Here is an 18,393-nt window from a genome sequence, read left to right as displayed (position 1 = left end):
GCTTTTTTCTAGTCTCCAGAGGGTGCCTCCCAGGGGTCAGCTTGACCTTGAGCAGCACCTCTTGAACAAAAGAACTTTCAACACCCATCAGCAGAAGGATTTCTTTTCCAGGGTTGCCCTAGGCTACTGGGAGAACACATTATCTTACAATCTAGAGAACGAAAAAACACTGAGTAAGCTGCCACATTCTAGGCAACAGGTGAGGGGAGGATGGAGTAAATTCTTGGTCAGTTCAGGCCTCAGCAAAATTTCTGGGATGGAAGAGAGGGAGAAATAGCAACACTTCAGGACCTAAACAAAGGATTCAGAATTCATTCATAGTGGATGATAATCTAGTCCTCCAAATCAAGCATGCAAGAAACATCACTTTTTTATATCCTGTAAGTCAATTTAATTTCTACCCTAAGGCCTCCAACTGGCAGAAAAGCCCACCTCAGTCAAGGCTGAAGCCTTAATTCTTTTCTTTATCCAGGACTCTTAGAACCCAAGTACCCAGGAAGTCAGGGTGGGGTCTAGTCTTTGTCCATGCAGATAGGTCATTCTCCAAAGCCCAGTAGTGGACAGGGGCTGCGCTCTGTTTCCATGTTAAGTAAGGGGAGCAGAAATCTTTGCCAAGGATGGGATCCCCAAAGGCCTCCCAGCCCACGGAGGTGGACTGGCCACCTCCATAGGATGTGTGTGTAGAGGTGAGGGTACCTGCACCTCTCCCCTTCTAAGCTCTCATGATTTCTTCTCTCTCAAAGGCCATCTCCCCTCGTTTCCCCTTCCCTTCCCCCAAATACACATGAAACACAGTGAGTTTAGATTTTTTCAAAGGACAGTAAGAGTCACTGACCTTGGGCCCCTTCTGCTTTGCATGAAGCCCAGATCCCTGAGATAAGGAATCACCAACCTGGCAGTCTACTCGAAATGGAAGGGGGGGTGGACTACTAGGAAAAACACAAAAATCAACGTGTCAAACCATCATCCTGCCACTCATGCATGCTTCAGTACTTCACAGACACCATCCTGAGAGCCAAGCACCACCCCAGCACTGGGGACACAGAAGTGACCAGAGGAAATCCTTCCAGGTGCAGCGCTCAGACTCGTCTGTCTTAGTGGGGAAGACAGACGTGAGGTCATCTAACATTAGGACTACGTGACAGCATAATAGAAGTATGTACCCAGTGTCGCAGAAACTGAGAGGAGGAAGCTGCAGCCTCGCCTGGGCCCCAGGGAACACTCACCTAGGAGGAGACCTCTGAGCCAAGACTCTGAGAATGAAGAGAATTCTGCAACAGAGAGAAGAGGAAAGGCGTTCTAGGTAGACCTCACCGTGGAATCAAAGAGCCAAGCCATTCTCCAGAGAACGAGTGGGTCTGGAGGTAGAGCGTTCATTTGGGAATGATGAGAGCAACAGTGAGAGATGGGAAAGAAATAGAAAAAAGTGATAGAAAAAAGAACAAAATCTCCAAGAAAGCCTTACCTGTGACATGGGCTGTGATGGTTTTCCCTTTTTTCCTCATTGGTGTGGGGAGTGGGTACAATAAAAAAAAACTCTCTGTCTTCTTCTCAACTTTGAAACCAATTGAGAAATAAGACGTGGGAAACAGGTGAACATTTAAATGTCGAATTATGGTAGATAAAAGCTAGACTGGAGGACACGACGCGGACGCGAGTCCTGTGGCCTTTCTAACATGTCGTGGCCACTGCGGACAGACATTCACCCAGCTGCACATGGACCCACCTCAGCCCTTCCCCCCAAAAGCATGTTTGCTGTGTGATGAGCAGCCCAGAGCACACCCCCTCTGCAGACAGGCGAGTCCCAAAGAGAGTATTGGATGGGTTCGCCAGGGCTGCAGTAGCAAAGTACCACTGCCTGTGGCGCTTAAACAACAGACATTTATTTCCTCACAGTTCTGGGGTCTAGAAGTTTAAGAGCGACGTGCCAGCGGGTTAGTTTCTTCTCTCCTTGGCTTGCAGGTGGCCTCCTTCCTGCCGTGTCTTCACATTTTTCCCCTCAGTCTGTGCTGTCTGTGCCCTAATCTCCTCTTGTAAGGACACCGGTCATAGTGGATTAGGGCCCATCCTAAGAACCCCATTTTAACTTAATTACTTCTTGAAAGGACCCATCTCCACATCCAGTCACATTCTGAGATACCAGGGTTTAGGGCTTCAACATATAAATTTTGGGGCAACACAATTCAGCCCCTACAAATACCCGGCAGGTCTCAGCAGAGCATGCTCAGTTTCTTCCCTCAGATTTTCCAATCAGATAGGTCTTTCTTCCCAGGAGACGGGCCAGAGACTCCAGGAGTGTGGCAGAAATGGAAACACTAGAGTACGAAGGGAGGTTCTGCGGCACACCCCACATACACTATGGGTACTCACGTTGTTTTTGTGTCCTGAAATAAAAAACTACCTCACTTATGCAGACATCGAACTTTCAAAGTACTTTCATATCCATGAAACAAAGCATAGAAAGATAGATACAAGAGTTTTCGGAAATCACCTAATTCCACTCTCTCCTCCTGCAGAGGAAGGACTCCAGGCCTAGAAGTTTAAGAGACCAGCCAAGGGTCACACGATTAGTTAGTGGTCACGTGTCTTCCAGTACTCTCAAATGTCACAAGTTCATTTGACTTTAAGGTCCTCAATACAAAACTATATTCCATCTTTATATCTTCTCTGTAGCACCTCTCCTGAAGATCAGCACAACTTTAAAAAAAGGGAATTGAAGGAAGAGAGATTCGGAGAGAGGCTCACTGCTCTGAACGGACTTCTGTTGCTAGAATTAGTGTATTTATTTGTCTATACTCGCACTCCCTAGTGTTCAGCATGAAGTCTGTTCCGCAGGAGGTACTCAATTTATATTAGCTGTATGCATGCGTGAATGAATAAATGGGTGAATAGATGATCAATTGATTGATTGATTGATTGAAGAGCCAGAAAACTGGAGACAGAAAATGTCACGTTTTCAGGAGTGGATAAAGAGGGATTCTTCCAACAATGGAGCTGCGAACTTGGCATCGATCTAAGGCCTCTGCTGGGCTTGTATTCTGGCATCTCTCCCCATTCTCCAGGGATCTTTTTAAGGTCATCTTGGGATCTTTGCTCTCCTCCATTTCTATATCAAATTTGTTTCCAAGTTCTTCCCTATCTTCTTCTTTTCCATCTCTGTTGCCACATCCTGGCCCAGGCCCTTATCACGTCATGCTGGTCCGGACTCATGTGTCTGGGCCAGGTTAAACACAGAGGCCGGGGAGGCAACCGGGAGGCTATCTCAGCAGATCAGGCTTCAGTGGACACTTGTTTGTCTCCCTCCCCCTTCACAGCCAGTGTCTTCCTCCTTATCTGCTCCCCTCATATGGACCCCCTGCCTCCTTTCAACCAGCTGCGGCTCCTCACTTAGCCAGCCACACTGCCCCCGCCCCCACCCCTTCAGGCTTTCTCTACCACCCCACCCAAGCCTACCCCTCCCCCAACCCCTACTTCAGGTTTCAATTAACTAGCTGCCCATAGAAAGATTCCAACAAATTTATTCTCCCTGAAATAGAAGTGACCCATAACAAGACTTAATGAGATCATCCCCCAAGGAATTTAATAAGGGACAATTGTTCCGGCCAGTCGAATGAGAGCGTCAGCTGTGTCTGAGCGAGCACTTTGTGGAGGAAGGCAGCAATTCAGTGCTCTACCTCTGGGGTGTGGTGGTGGTCTGGGGCCCCTGCCATGGGCAGCAGGGGTGTGGAAAGCGGGGAGACGTGGCAGGTCGGCCTGGTGGGAGAACATGAAGCACGACCTCGCCCTCTTCAGAAGTTTACCACGAGCTCACAGGAAACCTGATGCCCTCCCTGACTCAGCTTCCTGTGAGTTTCCCAGGTCAGTTCCTGAGGTCAGCAGTTTTAGGTGTCCGGAGGCGAAGACTGCCGAGGAGGGACCCTTTGCCCCCTCCCAAACTGGCAGAGATGGATGTGGGTGCCCGGCGTGGTAGAGCTTCCCTTACAGTCTCCCTTACAGAGCAGGGAAAAGGGGATGCTTGTTTTTCCTGCTTTTGAAAGCTGATAGCCTCTGTAGCCAGGAGCGGTGCCAGTCGCGGTCAGCGTCCAGCCTGGCAGATGGGGCATCGGAGATTCAGGGTGAGTCCTCAGCTGTCTGCACTTTTCTCTGCCTGTGCGCCAGCTACCTCAACAACACACCTCCTTGGCGCTCACAGCCCCCAGCCCCACATCCGCTCACCCAGCACAGGACAATTCTCCCTTCTCCCAACAGCAAAGTACCCAACATCTGTTTGATCCAGAGAGTCTCTGAAAATTTTTTAGAACTGAAAAGACTGCTAGGTGCAACCTACTCTAACCAACTCTCCAATTTAAAGATGAGCCACTGGAATCCGGGGTGGGCAAGAGATGTCTGTAATGTATTAGTTCTCTGTGTCGTTTAATCAGGGGCCATAGTCCAGTGGGCTAAAACAACACATACTTACTATATCAGTTTTCATGGCTCAGAAGTCTGAGCTCAGCTTAGCCGGTTCCCCTGCTCCAGAGTTTTGCCAGGGTGAAATCAAGGTTATCAGTTGAGGCTGCCATCTTATCAGAGGTTCAGATGGCGAAAGGTCTCTTTCCAAGCTTCCTCAGGCTGTTGGTAAAATTCATATTCTCACAGTTGCAGGACTGAGGTCCCCGTTTTCTTGCTGGTGGTCAGCTGGGTGCCCTCAGTGACTAAAGGCTGCCCAGAGTTAGTTGTCAAATAACTCTCTCCACAGCATGGCAACTTCTTCAAAGCCAACTACTGAAAATCTCTGACCTCAGGGAGCACCTAGTTCCTCTTTTAAGCTTTTCCCCTGATTAAGTTAATCTCCCCTTTGATTAAATAAAAATCAACTGATTTGAGATCTTCAAAATCTCTTCACCTTTACCATATTCTCTTATCACAGGTCTTGCCCACACTCCAAAAGAGGGGATTATATTGGGCATGAATAATGCAGAAGACGTGAATCCTAGGCCCACCCTAGGGTCTTCCTACCACATCTAATATCGCACAGCAGAGGTAAGACATGGAATCTAGGTTCCATATAGAAACAGGCCCCAGGGCCTAGTCTGTTTCAGAATTCAGAATATTCTAGATTTTAGAAGACAATCAGGTGCTCACACCATAGAATCAAGAAATTGCAGTAGAGTCCAGACGGCACCCTGTAAGCAGTGGGATGTATGAGCATTCATGTCAAGTGCACTGTTAGCTGCATGGTGGTTCCAGTGAGGTTTTGCCACCAGTTGAATTCAGGTCAGATTAGGTTTTGCCAACTAAATTATGGAAGACCTTTGCCCTTTTGGAGCTCTGAGGGCTTTGGAAATTTGAGGAAGGGATTGCAGACTTATTTGCTCTTATCTATATTCTTTAACTCTTTACAATATAATTTACTGCTTTTGTAATAAACTTTCTTAAAGCCACTCATTGAGTTCTTGCCTGACACCACACTTGGGCCTAGTCTTGTGTATTCTCACAACCCAGTGGAAGGAAGAGATTTTTGTGATATTAACCATTTTCCTCTCTTTGCTTTCTTTTCATTCAAATGGGCTCTGCATTCATTGATGTGGGGTGGTGAGAGGATGTGGAATGAAAGAGCCTGAAAGTCTTTCTTGCTTATGTGTTCCCGAAGCATCAAGCCCCAGCTTGGGGAGGAGGTGTGGGTCTTTAACAAAACATTCCAGATAAGCAAAAGCACCAAACCAAACCAGAGCAGAACAAAAATTGGAAATAGATCGCTCACCCTAGAGAGAAGAATGAGGTGGACCGGGGCTCCTGGAAGCACCCCTATGCTGGCAGGACCCCACGGGTAAGGGCTGCATGCTGCATCTAGTGAGGCTGGAGTCCTAGGTGGCTTCTCAGTGGGCTTCCCCTGGAACGTAGGGGAGGAGCAGCCTGACTCAACACTGTTTGGCTCGGGGCTGTCCTTACTGCTTTCTCATAATATTGTACAAGTGAAGAGTCTCTTCTTAGCCAGAGCAGCCTGTTTTTCTTCCACCCAGTACAGAGCTGGGTGTTGAACAGAGGAGGAAGTACTCAATCAATGCTCGCTGACTGATTTTCTTCAATGAGGACCTGAAAGGTAGTGGAAACTTCCCACCACCTCTAGGGGTGCCTGTGCAGTTAACTTCTGAAGTGTTCCGTCTGGGAGACCCTCTGATCTATTTCAGTACGGCCTGATAGGTTTCATTACACCATCCTCCACTCAAGGGACCAGAGCCTTGTGATAAATCAGTATGATCCCCAGGCCTGAAGTGGGAGAGTATTTGGGTGAGGGTCTCTGCCCTGGTTGGAGTGAATCTCACCATGTGATTTGACTCTGGTCCCAGAACCCTAGGGACAGCCTTTCATGGAATGGGTTTGTCCTTTCTCTTCCTCTCTGGAAATATTTTTTAAATATGACCGCCCTCTGGTGGCTACGATCATATATTTGAATACTCCATGTCCTTCAAACATTATCCAGACAAGAGATTCTATGTCACAGGAATGAGAGAGTTGTCAGATTGGGTTACTGAGTTTGTTTGGGATTAGTATGGAAGAGCAGGAGGTGATACCTCTTTTCTGTGTGTGTTGGCATAAAAAAAAAACAGACTTAAGGTAGTTAATCGGATCTGGACCATTCCGACTATAAACTTCATGCGGCTGCAAACCACTTCTTATGACCCAATGTTTTATCCTAGTGCCCAGCAGACTGGAACAGAATAAGTGCTCAGAAATATTTGTTGAATGAATGGATGAGCTGTATGCATGCCCCAAAGGCAGCAACCACAACCTCAATCATTTTTACCTTATTTTGCTGCTTCTTTGTAGACACTGAAAAGGCACTTTAAAAAATTCACCATCTAGTATTTATTTATTTTAAAAAAAAACTCAATAAAATCAGAATAGAGGAACTTTCTTGACATGACAAAGAAATGAACGTACTACAGAGAACAAACTGGTGATTATCAGAGGGGAGGGGGGTTGGGGGCTGGGTGTAAAAGGTGATGGGATGAAGAAATACAAATTAGTAACTATAAAACAGTCATGGGGTTGGGGAGTACAGCATAGGGAATATAGTCAATAATATTGTAATGGCTACGTGTAGTGCCAGATGGGTGCTAGAATAATTGGGGGATCACTTTGTGAATTATATAATGTCTAACTATTGTGCTATATACATGAAATAATACAAAATTAAAGAAGAAGAAAAGAAAGAAAGAAAGAAAGAAAAACAAGAAAGAAAACAAGAAAGAAAGAACGATAGAAATCTATCTGAACCCAGGCTTAAAGGTAAAACCCCTTTAGTGGAAGAATTTCCACTCAACTCAGGAATATAATAGGAGGTTTCTTTGGGCAGATAGTATTTTCCAAAAGTGGCCACAATGATATCTACCCTTCCACATGCTTTTCTTAGAATGTAATTCTGACAATCTACCCACTGGATAGGGAGCTTATGTCCCTTTCCCTGACTCTATGGGTGGACTTGTCTGACTGCTTCAATTGATACAATATGATGGAAGTGATGGATGCTTTGTGACTTTCAATAAAAATGCTATACACTCTACTTTGCTCTGTTGAGATGTTCACTCTTAAAGCCAGACACCATGTTAGGGAGAAGCCCAAACTAGACATCATGGAGAGGCCACTCAGAGGGGCCATGTGTAAGCATTTTAGCCAGAGGCCAATAGCCTAACTGAGACTCCAGCCACAGCCAGGAAAAACTGCCTGACTGTAAGTGAAGACATCTCCTGATGATTCTACCTCTTAGCTATTGAACCATCTCCAGCCTTTAAGTCTCCCCAACTTGAGGCACCAGATAGTAAGGAACAAAGATAAATCATGTCCTCTGTGCTCTGTCCAAGTTCCTCACCCATAGGATTCATGACTGTTTTATGCCAGTTTGGGGATAGTTTGATACACAGCAATAATGACCAGAATATTTACTGTTTACTACCATCACCATGTTGGTAGTACCATAACATGATGGGAGAGAAAAATTAGAACCGAGATTTTTTGCATGTGAAATAATTACATATCTGGAAAAGCTGAGAATCAACTGATAACATATTAGAACAATAAGAGAGTTCAATAAGCAGCTAGGTTTAACACCTGATTTCTTTTCATTTTGTACTTGCATTAATGACCAATTGAAGTTGTAACTCTCATTGTGAGCATATCTAAAACACTGGCTGCTCACAATTGGAATTCTAATTTCAATATACCATTAGCAGAGAATACACACTGGTTGCCAGTTTAGCAAAGTAAAGTACGAGATGTCCACTTGAATTTGAATTTCAGATAAACAGCAATGAAAGTTTTAGTACCACATTATCCCATGAGTTCTATTTGTTAGAAGTCAATAAGCTCAGCCCACACTCAAGGTGAGGGGTTTGAACGAAGAAGAGGACACCCGAAGACGGGGGTCACTGGGGACCATCTTACAGCTCCCCTGCCATAAGCCCCTTCATAAATTTTCTTGAGAAATGTGTTTTATTCCAAATGGTTACTGCTCAGAGGGCAAGCCTGGATACCTCCCTTCTGGAATTTCTTCCTTGGACAATGATTTTATTCGGCGAGCCGAAGGTTTAGAGGTTTTCCAACCAGGTTTTCATCTACCTAGTGATGAATTGAATAGACGTGTTATTACCTGCTTCCCATGCGAATAATAAAAGGGGAGATGAAAGATGAATTACAGTGTTTGTACTTTATATGTCCAGTGCTGCTGAGGTCTGTAAGTCAGTTCTAAATATATGTCTGATTGATAGCAGGGTTGAGAGATGACATTTGCTTCCTATAAAAGGATGTGAACTGAAGTGGTAAACTTCAGACCAGTTAGGGTGGTACAGAGAAATCTATGTTAAAGTATAAACGTGGACCTGTGTGGGTGAATTAATCCTTTTGCTGAGAACAACTAAAAGGCTAGGGGTGGGGAGAAAGTTTGAAGGCATTGGAGAGCTGCCCAGGCACCCAGCACAAAAGGAGCCAAGATTCCAGAGAGGAGGGAAACTCCAGGAGCTGAGTATCTTCTCCTTTGCGGAATGTGCTGAATAACAAATGGTGTGGGATAGAGAAGCTAAAAAGCTGAGTGAAATTTGATGACAAGAGGTGGGAATCTGAGCAGAGATTTTGGTCGTCTCAACAGGGCAGGGAAGAAGAAAAATCTGGAATTTTGGACAATCAAAGCAGTCAGAATTTGAGATGCCGCGATCCCTGAAAAAAAAGGAAGCTCGGGGAAGTGAACTCAACAGTCTGAATTGTTTTTTCTCCTTAAGGGGGTCTTCCATCCGGAAGCAACACAGGTCAAGAGGTAGAGGACTGAGTCTAGGGATCAGCACTTTTGTCGTGCTGGGGAGGTAAACCTGGGAGTTCAGGGGCCACCACGGTGGAGGGGTCCTGTGGAGGAAGCCAGAAGGACTCGACCTAGAAGTGGGAATGGAAAATAAAACAGGCCTCACGGAAACTAAAACCAAGCCCTGCTTTGGCTCAATTCCTACTCCTATTCGAACTACTAGAAATTAAAGAAATATCCTATATGGAGGAAAATGATATCATAGGGTGCAGAGGTCTTAAACTTGAACATGCATCTGAATCACCTGGAGGGCCCGTTAAAACACTAATTGCTGGGACCTGTCCCAGAGTTTCTGATTCAGCATGTCTAGGTTAGGGCTATGAATTCTCATTTTTAATAAGTTCCCAGGGGTTGCTGATGGTCTGCTTTCAAAGCCACTGATTGAGAAAGTCTCTAATTTTTCATACTCACTGTCTATCATCTAGTCAAAAAATTACCATGCCAGGAGACAGGACCAAGCAAAATAATAATAATAATAATAATAATAATAATAATAATAATAGCAGATCCACTGGAGATAAATATAGTAGAGTTGTCAGATATAGGCTTTAAAATAAGTGTAATTAATATGGTCAAGAAACAAAAAGATGGAGCGTTTCACCAGAGAATTGGAAACAATACACATACACAAAATGGAAACTGTAACCTGAAAAATACAGTAACTGAATTTAAGAACGCGATAGTTGTTCTAACAGCACATTAACCAGAACAAGATTAGTCATCTGAAAGATAGGTCATTAAAAGTTTCCAGAGTGAAGGAGAAAAAAAAGATGGGAAAAAATTGAAGGAGAAAAAAGGATGGAAAATACAGAAAAGAGACTAAGAGATACATGGGATAAAGTGAGAAAATATAACATCTAGGTAATTGGGATTACCAGAAAGGGGAGAATGAAGTAGAAGCAATACACGAAAATATAATGGCCAAACTCTTCCAAGTAGATGAAAAATATCAACTCACTAATACAAGAAGTTTTATGAACTTGAGAAGTTCAAAGAAAAATACACTTAGAACATTATAAAATCACTAAAAACCAAAGATTAAAGAGAAAATCTTAAAAGCAGCTGCAGAAGAATATATACATTACTTTCAAACAAATAATGTTAGGATGGAGGGGTGAGTTCTCAGCAGAATGATGTGGAGTGGGGGGGACAGACCTCAGGGCGGCACCTGTGATCCTTGCCTCCTGGTGTTCATGCCCTTCTGTGATTTACACTTGAGTGTTAGGCAGGGCCTGTGTGGCTTCTAACCAATAGAATAAGGCCAATGTGATGCAATGGACATGATTACATGAATGTGAGTATGTGAATTATGAGATTACATGATTATTTTACATAGGATTATGGTACTGTCTTCCTGGAGTCCCACCTCCCTTGCTGGCTTTGAGAAGTGGCCGTATTAGGGAATTTCATTTGGAAAGAAGCTGTGGTTGGTTACTAGGAACTGAGGGCAGCCTCAGCTGATAGCTTGCAGGAAGCTAAAGCCCCTAGTTCTATGACCTCAAGGAACTGATTTCAGCCAACAAACTGAATGAACTTGGAAGTAGATCCTTTTCTAGTCAAGCCTCAAATGAGAGTACTGACCAACACCTTAATTGCAGCCTTGTCCAGGACCCAACTAAGCTGTATCCAGACACCTGACTCACAGAAACTGTTGAGATAATGTGTTTTGTTCTAAGATATGAAGTTCATGGTAATATTGTTACTCGGTGCTAGAAAACTAATACACGATGGAAGTGAGAAAATATTTGAATGATATATTTCAAGTGCTAAAAGAAAATAATTGCCAACCTATAACTATAAACCCAGTGAAAATAGCTTTCAGAATGAAGCTGAAAAACACAACCAAAAAGGAAAAAAATTAATAAACTGGATGTTAACCTCGATGCTGTTCACAAAAGATGCTATTAAAAGAGTAACATGGCAAGCCATAGAATGAGTGATATTTGCAATACTAAAAGCTGATGAAGACCTCCTACCCAGAATATATAAAGAACTCTAACAAATCAATAAGAAAAAGGCAAACAGCCTAATAGGAAAATAGGCAAAAGACTAGACAGGTAATTCACTAAATAAGATACCCAGGTAGTCAACGGGCATGTGAAAATGTTCTCGATCTCATCAGTCACCAAGAAGTTGCAAATTAAAACTACAGTGGATACTTCTAATAGCTGCAATGGTTTTTTAAAAAAAATATTTAATGACTATACCAAGGATTTATGAAGATGTGGAGCAAGATTCAACCCAGGACTGGAAGGTAAAAGGATTTCTACTGTGGTTGGGACTTTTAGTTACTTATTTGTTAAACCTTCCTTCCAACCTTCCTTAACTAATAGAACCCAGAATTTATGCTGCACGACGATGTGTCCATGAAAATACTACATTTTCCAGTCCCCTTTGCAGCTGGAGTTACTTAAAGGGGCATGGGCATGAAAGTTAGTGTTGCAGCGGCCAAGATGACTATGAGGTGACCTTGAGGATGGAAAGCAGTATTTAATAAATAAATAAGTAGATGAATGAATGAGTGACAAGGGAGGTATAGGGCAACTATTATACTCATTTGACCCTTGAGAGTTTACATGATGTCTTTAAAGCCACGTTGCTAGGTAGCATAAGAGCTAGGTTTCATACTCAGTGTCTGAACATGCTTTCGAAAATCTGGATCCTGAAGAGGCAGAGAGAGCAAGTCTTTTTCCCAAAGTAGTGGAGGCAGGCTGTCAGCCCCAAGCTGCAGCTGCTGTTGCAGGGTTTAAAGACAACTGTATATATGAGAACTGGAAACTGAAAGATAAACCTAAAAATATATACCTATACAATGTGAGAGGAAGCTGTGCTAATATCAGAAGTGGTCTGTGTACCAGGGTCCTAAATAAAGCTGGCAGAGTGGCCTCTTTGGGTGGTGTCTCATCAATTCCAGGACATCGGTAGTTTAGGCACAGGGTCATAGACAGACTATGGTGAGGCATCTGTCATGTGCTCCTGTCATAACTCAGGAAAAAGGTCCGCTGGCATCCAAATAAGCTTAAAGGGCATCCAAACAAGCTTAAAGGGCATCCAAACAAGCTTAAAGGACACAATACTCGGTTTACTCTTAAAATAGCTTCAGACACCTTTTGGTGAGGAACATCTTTTCGTTCATGCTGTATTTCTAACCTAATATCCAACTTTACATTCTTCCGAAGGAGCAGAAGCTGTAATAGGTAATCATATTCTGCTAGTAGCTCTGAGCTCCTGCTTAGGTCATGAGTTCTTAATTTAGTACAGATAGAAAAATCTATTGACAGGACAGAACATTAATCAAAGGACAGTGACCCTTCATGGCTTGGACTTCAATATGTCATGGTCCCTAAGTTTGTGCCACCCTGGTTGGACTGGTTCAGACTGCTGAATTTTGGGGAAAAAAGTTTCATAGACTCAGAAATGGAGTGGGGGTGGGGGTGCACGTCTAATGAAGTAGTGGAAACAAAATGGTCGAAAACCAAGTATTAAAAGATAGACACAACTACACACAGTGTTATGATCCTGGATTGGAAAAACAATTGTTATGAAGCATAATATTGAGATAACTGGAGAAATTTGGGTATGGACTATATATTAGATAACGTTTTATCAATGTTAGATTTCTTAAATTTGATTTTACCGTGATTATCTAAGAATGTCTTTGTTCTTAGGAGATAAATGGTGAAGTATTTAGGGGTAAAGCAGTGGTTCTCTACAGACAAACATGCAACCCAGGGGTCAGAATTAGGGGGGGAAAAAAAGAGGCTCCTCTCTACTCCAATATGTGTGTGTATATTTAATGTTTCAAGAAAATATTCAGGTTAGAGACTAGAAATGGAATTAGAGCAAGAAGGTTTAATCCCGGGCTGCCTTGGATGTTTGTTTGGCCACGCTTCACACTGTTCCTGGCACGTCAAGGCAAATAGAGGGTCAGCCTGAGCCGTTGCCTCTGACTCCTCCATGGTCTACTCCATTTCCTCTTTGCTCTCTGGAACTAGGTTTCCTGGCTTCCTAGATCAGCCTCCCCGCTCCCCCTTTTTTTTTAACTCCAAATTTTGTTGAAGAAATAACACAAAAGGGATTCACTTTGGATCCTGGAGACTAGAGAATATTACTAGCAATGCTCTATCCGTACATTTAACAATTTAGATGACATGGTAAATTTTCTAGTTTTTTAAAAAGAACAAATTGTTGGATTTGTTGATTTTCTCCATTGTATTTATTTTGTTTCATTAATTTTTGCTCTTATCTTCGTTATTTCTTTCTGCTTGTTTTCTTTGGGTTTATTTTGCCCTTTTTCTCTAACTTCCTGGGATGAATGCTCACTTCATTAACTTCATCTGTTAATAAAAAGTTTTTCCTCCTTGTTAATTTGCATACCTTTCCTTCAACACTTTTGAGATGCAATTCACATACCACACAACTCACTCATTTGAAGTGTAGAATTCAGTGCTTTCCGATTCATTCAGACATGTTCAACCTTACCTGGTAAAGAACTCTGTATCTTTTACCTGTCACGCCCATCTCTCATCCTTGCAGCCCTAAGCAACCATTAATTTACGTTCTATCCGTATGCATTTCTGGACATTTCATATGAATGGAATCCTGTAATACATGATCTTTTGTGACTAGCTTCTTTAATTTAGCATAATGATTTCAAAATTCATCCAAGTTAAAGCATGTATTAGTATTTCATTCCTTTTTACAGCTGGGTAATATGCTACATTGTGTAGATATGCTACATTTTATTTATCCATCACTTGATGGACATTTGGGTTGTTATGAATAATGCTGCTATGAACATTCATGTTTACATTTTTGTGTGGATCATGTTTTCATTTCTCTTGGGTATATACCTAGGAGTTGAATTGCTGGGTCATATGGTAACCTTATGTTTAATCACTTGAGATCCCACTAAACTATACTCCAAAGCAACTCTACCATTTTACATTCCTGTTAGTGTATGAGGGTTCCAATTTTCTCACAACCTCACCAACATTTATTTCTCTCTCTCTTTTATTCTAGTTATCTTGCTGGGTATGAGGTAGTATTATGTTGTTTTGATTTTTATTGTTGTAATAACCAATAATGTCAAGCATCTTTTCATAAACTTATTTGGCACCTGTATATCTTCATTGGGAAAATGTCTATTCAAATCCTTTATCCATTTTTAAATTTGGTTATTTTTTATTGGGTTGTGTTTTTATAGATTCTGGATACAAGTCCCTTATCTGATATACGATTTGCAAATATTTTCTCCCATTCTGTGAATTGTCTATTCACTTTCTTATGATATCCTTTAAAACACTAACGTTTTTAATTATCATGAAGCCCAATTTATCTGTTTTTTCTTCTGCTGCCTGTGCTTTTGGTGTCATATCTAAGATCATGAATATCTTCTAATGGTTTTATAGTTTTAGCTCTTACATTGAGGACTTTCATTATTTTAACATTCATATGTAGTGTGAGGTAAAGGTCCAACTTTACTCTTTTTTAGCTTGTGGATATCTAGTTTTCTTAGCACCTTTCGTTAAGACTGTTCTTTCCCCATTGGATGGTCTTGATACTCTTATAATTATGAAATATCTATATCTATATTTATCCCTGGTAATACTCCTGTTCTGACATCTAGATATGAATGTAAACTTTTGATTACTGTTTACATTGTATATTTTGTCCCATGATTTTACTTTTACCTATATCTTTAAAGTGAGGTGCCTGTAGATAGCATTTAACTGAGTCTTGATTTTTTTATTCACTTTGACTTTTAATTAGTATTTAAACCATTTACATTTAATGTTTTTGATATGGTTGTGTGTAAATATAGCAACTTTTTCTATTTGTCTCACTTTTTCTTAATTCCTTTTTTCCTCATTTCTTGCCTTCTTTGAAATGAGCATTTTATGTAATTCCATTTAATCTCCACTATCAGCTTACTAGCTACACCTGTTTTTGTTTTGTAGCTATTGTAGGACAGAAATTGGCCAACTGCTGCCTGTGAGCCAAATCCAGCTTGCCATCTGTTTTTGTAAATAAATTTTATTGGAACACAGCCATGAAACTGAAAAACATGAAGTCTGGCACCACAGCTAAGGCAAGTATCTTTCTGAAGACACCACTCAGTGTTCTCTGAGGTAGAAAGTGGTTCGTTCCACTCTGGGTCACAGGAACATGAAATAGTCCCAGCCCTTCGCATGTTCTAATATTACAGTGGTTCTTTCACTGGCTTCAGGTGGTCTTCTCATATGTATGTGCAAATCAATAGTCAGCCAGACTTGAGGAATCGCCTCTTAAGGTCTCCAGAGCTTTTCAGCATTTTCTCTAATTTTACTTTGGTTTTCCAAAATTCTCATCTCTCAACTAGAGGCCACCACCAGATTCTTTGGGTTACCCCTCCCTGAGCTGCAGACTAGAAACTCTCTCCATGTAGTAAGCCGCGGCAGGCAGTCGCAGGGCTCACTTTGTTTCTTTCTCTTTTCTTAAGGATTAATTTCCTGTGCTTCTTTATTATTCAGCATCTGAAGACCATAGTTACTTTTTGTTTTTCTGTTTAAAGCAATACAGTCAATCTGATCACTTTGACTTATTATGGCTGAAAGCAGAAATCCACGTTTGATACATAGAATTTTCATTATTCAGTTCTAAATATTTTGATTCATATAATTTCTTTGATTCATAGGCTATTTAGAATGTATTTCTTGAATTCCAAATATATATTTTTTTCATTTATTTTTATCTAATTGCACTGTGGTAAAAGAACACACTGTGTATGCTTTCAGTATGTTTGCAGTGGATTTCTCTTACTGCCCACTACTTGGACAATTTTTACAGATGTTCTGAATGCCCTTGGGAAAAAAATATGTACTCTGTGGCAATCTGGTATAGGATTTTTTATATATCCATTAGACCAATTTTTTTAATTGTGTTATTTAAATATTCTGTATACTTGATTTTTTTTCTGCCTGTTCTATCAATTATTAAGAGAAATATGTAATCTATCTACCATGATTGTGGGTCCATCCATCCTTACTTTTAAGATATTTCTCTCATGTACACTATATACTTGCGTTTTTAAAAAACATAATCTTTCAATCTTTGTCTTTTAACTAAAACACCTCACTTACATTTAATATAATTACTGTTTTATAAAATTCTGCTGGTCTCATGTTTCTTTTTTCTTATTTTGTATATTTCTTACTTTTTTCCTTGAACATTAATTTCTAAAGCTACTTTTCATCAGTTAGCTACTGCAGATAATAACCAGCCCAAAACTTAAAATAAGCTTCAAATAACTGTTTATTATTTCTTATAATTCTACAGGTTAACTGTATACACTCCTGGCCTGGGCTTGATTTATTTCTGAAGTCTGCTGGTGACTCAGCTGGGGTTGGACGGTCCAAGAAGTCCTCCTTTACATATCTGGCAGTAGGCAGCCTGATTGGTCTTGGGGTGGGGGCAGGGCTCAGCTGAAATTACTTGTCTCTGCTCCATATAGTTTCTCATCCTCCAGTAGACTTGCCAAGGCTTCTTCACATGATGGTCTCAGAATTCCAGAGCAGTAAGAAAGGGCAAGTTTCAACGCACAAGGTTTTAATCCTCTGCTTTTGTCACATTTGCTATTGTCTCACTGGCCGCAACAAACCATAGGGCCACGCCAGATACAAGAGGTGGAGGTAGAGACTCCATCCCTTGATGGGAGAAGTATCAGAGTCAAGCTGAAAATGGTGAGTGCACAAAGATGGGAGGAATTATTGTGGTCATTTCCACAAGAAATCTACCAAGCTGCCTTACCAAAAGCCCTGCGATTAAGTCAAAAGACAAATGACAAACCTGGAAAAATATTTGTAACTCAAATCACAAAAGATTAATTTAGCTAATATATAAGGACCTCCTATAAATTAAGAAAAAGACCAAGCTGCAATATCTAAATGGTTAAAGAATAGACAGTTTCAAAAAAAGGAAATAATGTCTTTTGTATTATATTTAAACACATATTTATGGAAATGGAGAGGAGGAAAATTTTTTTTTTTAATGTTTTATTTTTTATTCCCCCCTCCCAAGAGGAGGGAAATTTTTAAGGTCATTTAGATATTCTCTAAAAAAAAAATGACTGCTTCTTAATTACATGGTATAAAATTTTTGAAGTATGAAAACATACACAGTGAAAAATTTCCCTTTTTACTTATGAAATGTTGTACCATTCAGGAATTTTTAATATTTCGAAATTTTTAAATGTTTCAATCATTTCATTTATGGTTTCCGGATTTTGGTCATATGTTTCTGACTCTACAATTATTTCAAAATCAAAACATTAAAATTCCTCCCTGATTTCTTGTAGTATTTTTTTTTTTTAATTAAATATTTAAATCTCTGTTCCTTTGAAACTATCCTGACATAAGGTGTGAGGTATGGATTTATCACTATGTGTTGAATTATCTATCTCTCTACTACTGATTTTTTTTTTTCTGATCAGTTGAACAACTTATCTAGAACAAATTACCAGATACATTTTACATTACATCTTCAGGACTGGGGTTTTTCAGTGACTTCAAATTTGGGGTCTTCGAATTTGAAGTCAGGAAACACATTCATGTCTGCTTTATCATACGTTTGCTTAAGCTTAAAAAACTCCCTCCCAAACTCTTGCTAATATTCTGGGCCAGTATCAACAGATCCTCCAGATGACTGTTGCTTAGTTCTGTATTCTCTAATCTTGTCCACAAAAAGTTTCTGTACAGGATCAAGTTCTTTATTAAATGCCACTGTTGTAACAGCAATATTCCTCCTCGAATGGACTGAAATTGCAGACTGAATGATAGAGGAGAATCTGAAGAGCCTCTGAAGAATCATGGCGATTCCTGAACTCTGTCTAGAGCTGTCAGAGTCATGGCCGTCGCCACCATTCTCTATTAATGATTTAAAAGGTCATCTTTTCCATAAACTATTCTTGCATATATTAACATTTGGAAGCAGACAGGTGAGCTGATCAGAAAAATGACAGCAGACCCTTGGACAAGGAAGCATATGAGAAATGTAACATAACTGGAGTTATAGAACTTTTTCTA

The 18,393-nt window shown here is 40.9% G+C and overlaps 1 long non-coding RNA gene and 1 pseudogene across 1 annotated transcript; one reads left to right on the top strand and one right to left on the bottom strand.

Moving 5' to 3' along the window:
* The first annotated feature begins 3,711 nt into the window (after window positions 1-3,711).
* On the top strand, window positions 3,712-15,655 carry LOC118610038. The gene is made up of 3 exons (XR_004953716.1): window positions 3,712-4,115; window positions 4,910-5,022; window positions 15,292-15,655. It is a non-coding gene; the product is annotated as an uncharacterized LOC118610038 (long non-coding RNA).
* A 951-nt stretch (window positions 15,656-16,606) lies between these two features.
* LOC107512348 lies at window positions 16,607-18,211 on the bottom strand (annotated as a pseudogene).
* Window positions 18,212-18,393: the final 182 nt, after the last annotated feature.

The sequence above is a fragment of the Rousettus aegyptiacus genome, unplaced genomic scaffold (assembly GCF_014176215.1).
Source record: "Rousettus aegyptiacus isolate mRouAeg1 unplaced genomic scaffold, mRouAeg1.p scaffold_m13_p_12, whole genome shotgun sequence".
Taxonomy (NCBI): domain Eukaryota; kingdom Metazoa; phylum Chordata; class Mammalia; order Chiroptera; family Pteropodidae; genus Rousettus; species Rousettus aegyptiacus.
This window is presented reverse-complemented; position numbering and strand designations above follow the sequence as displayed.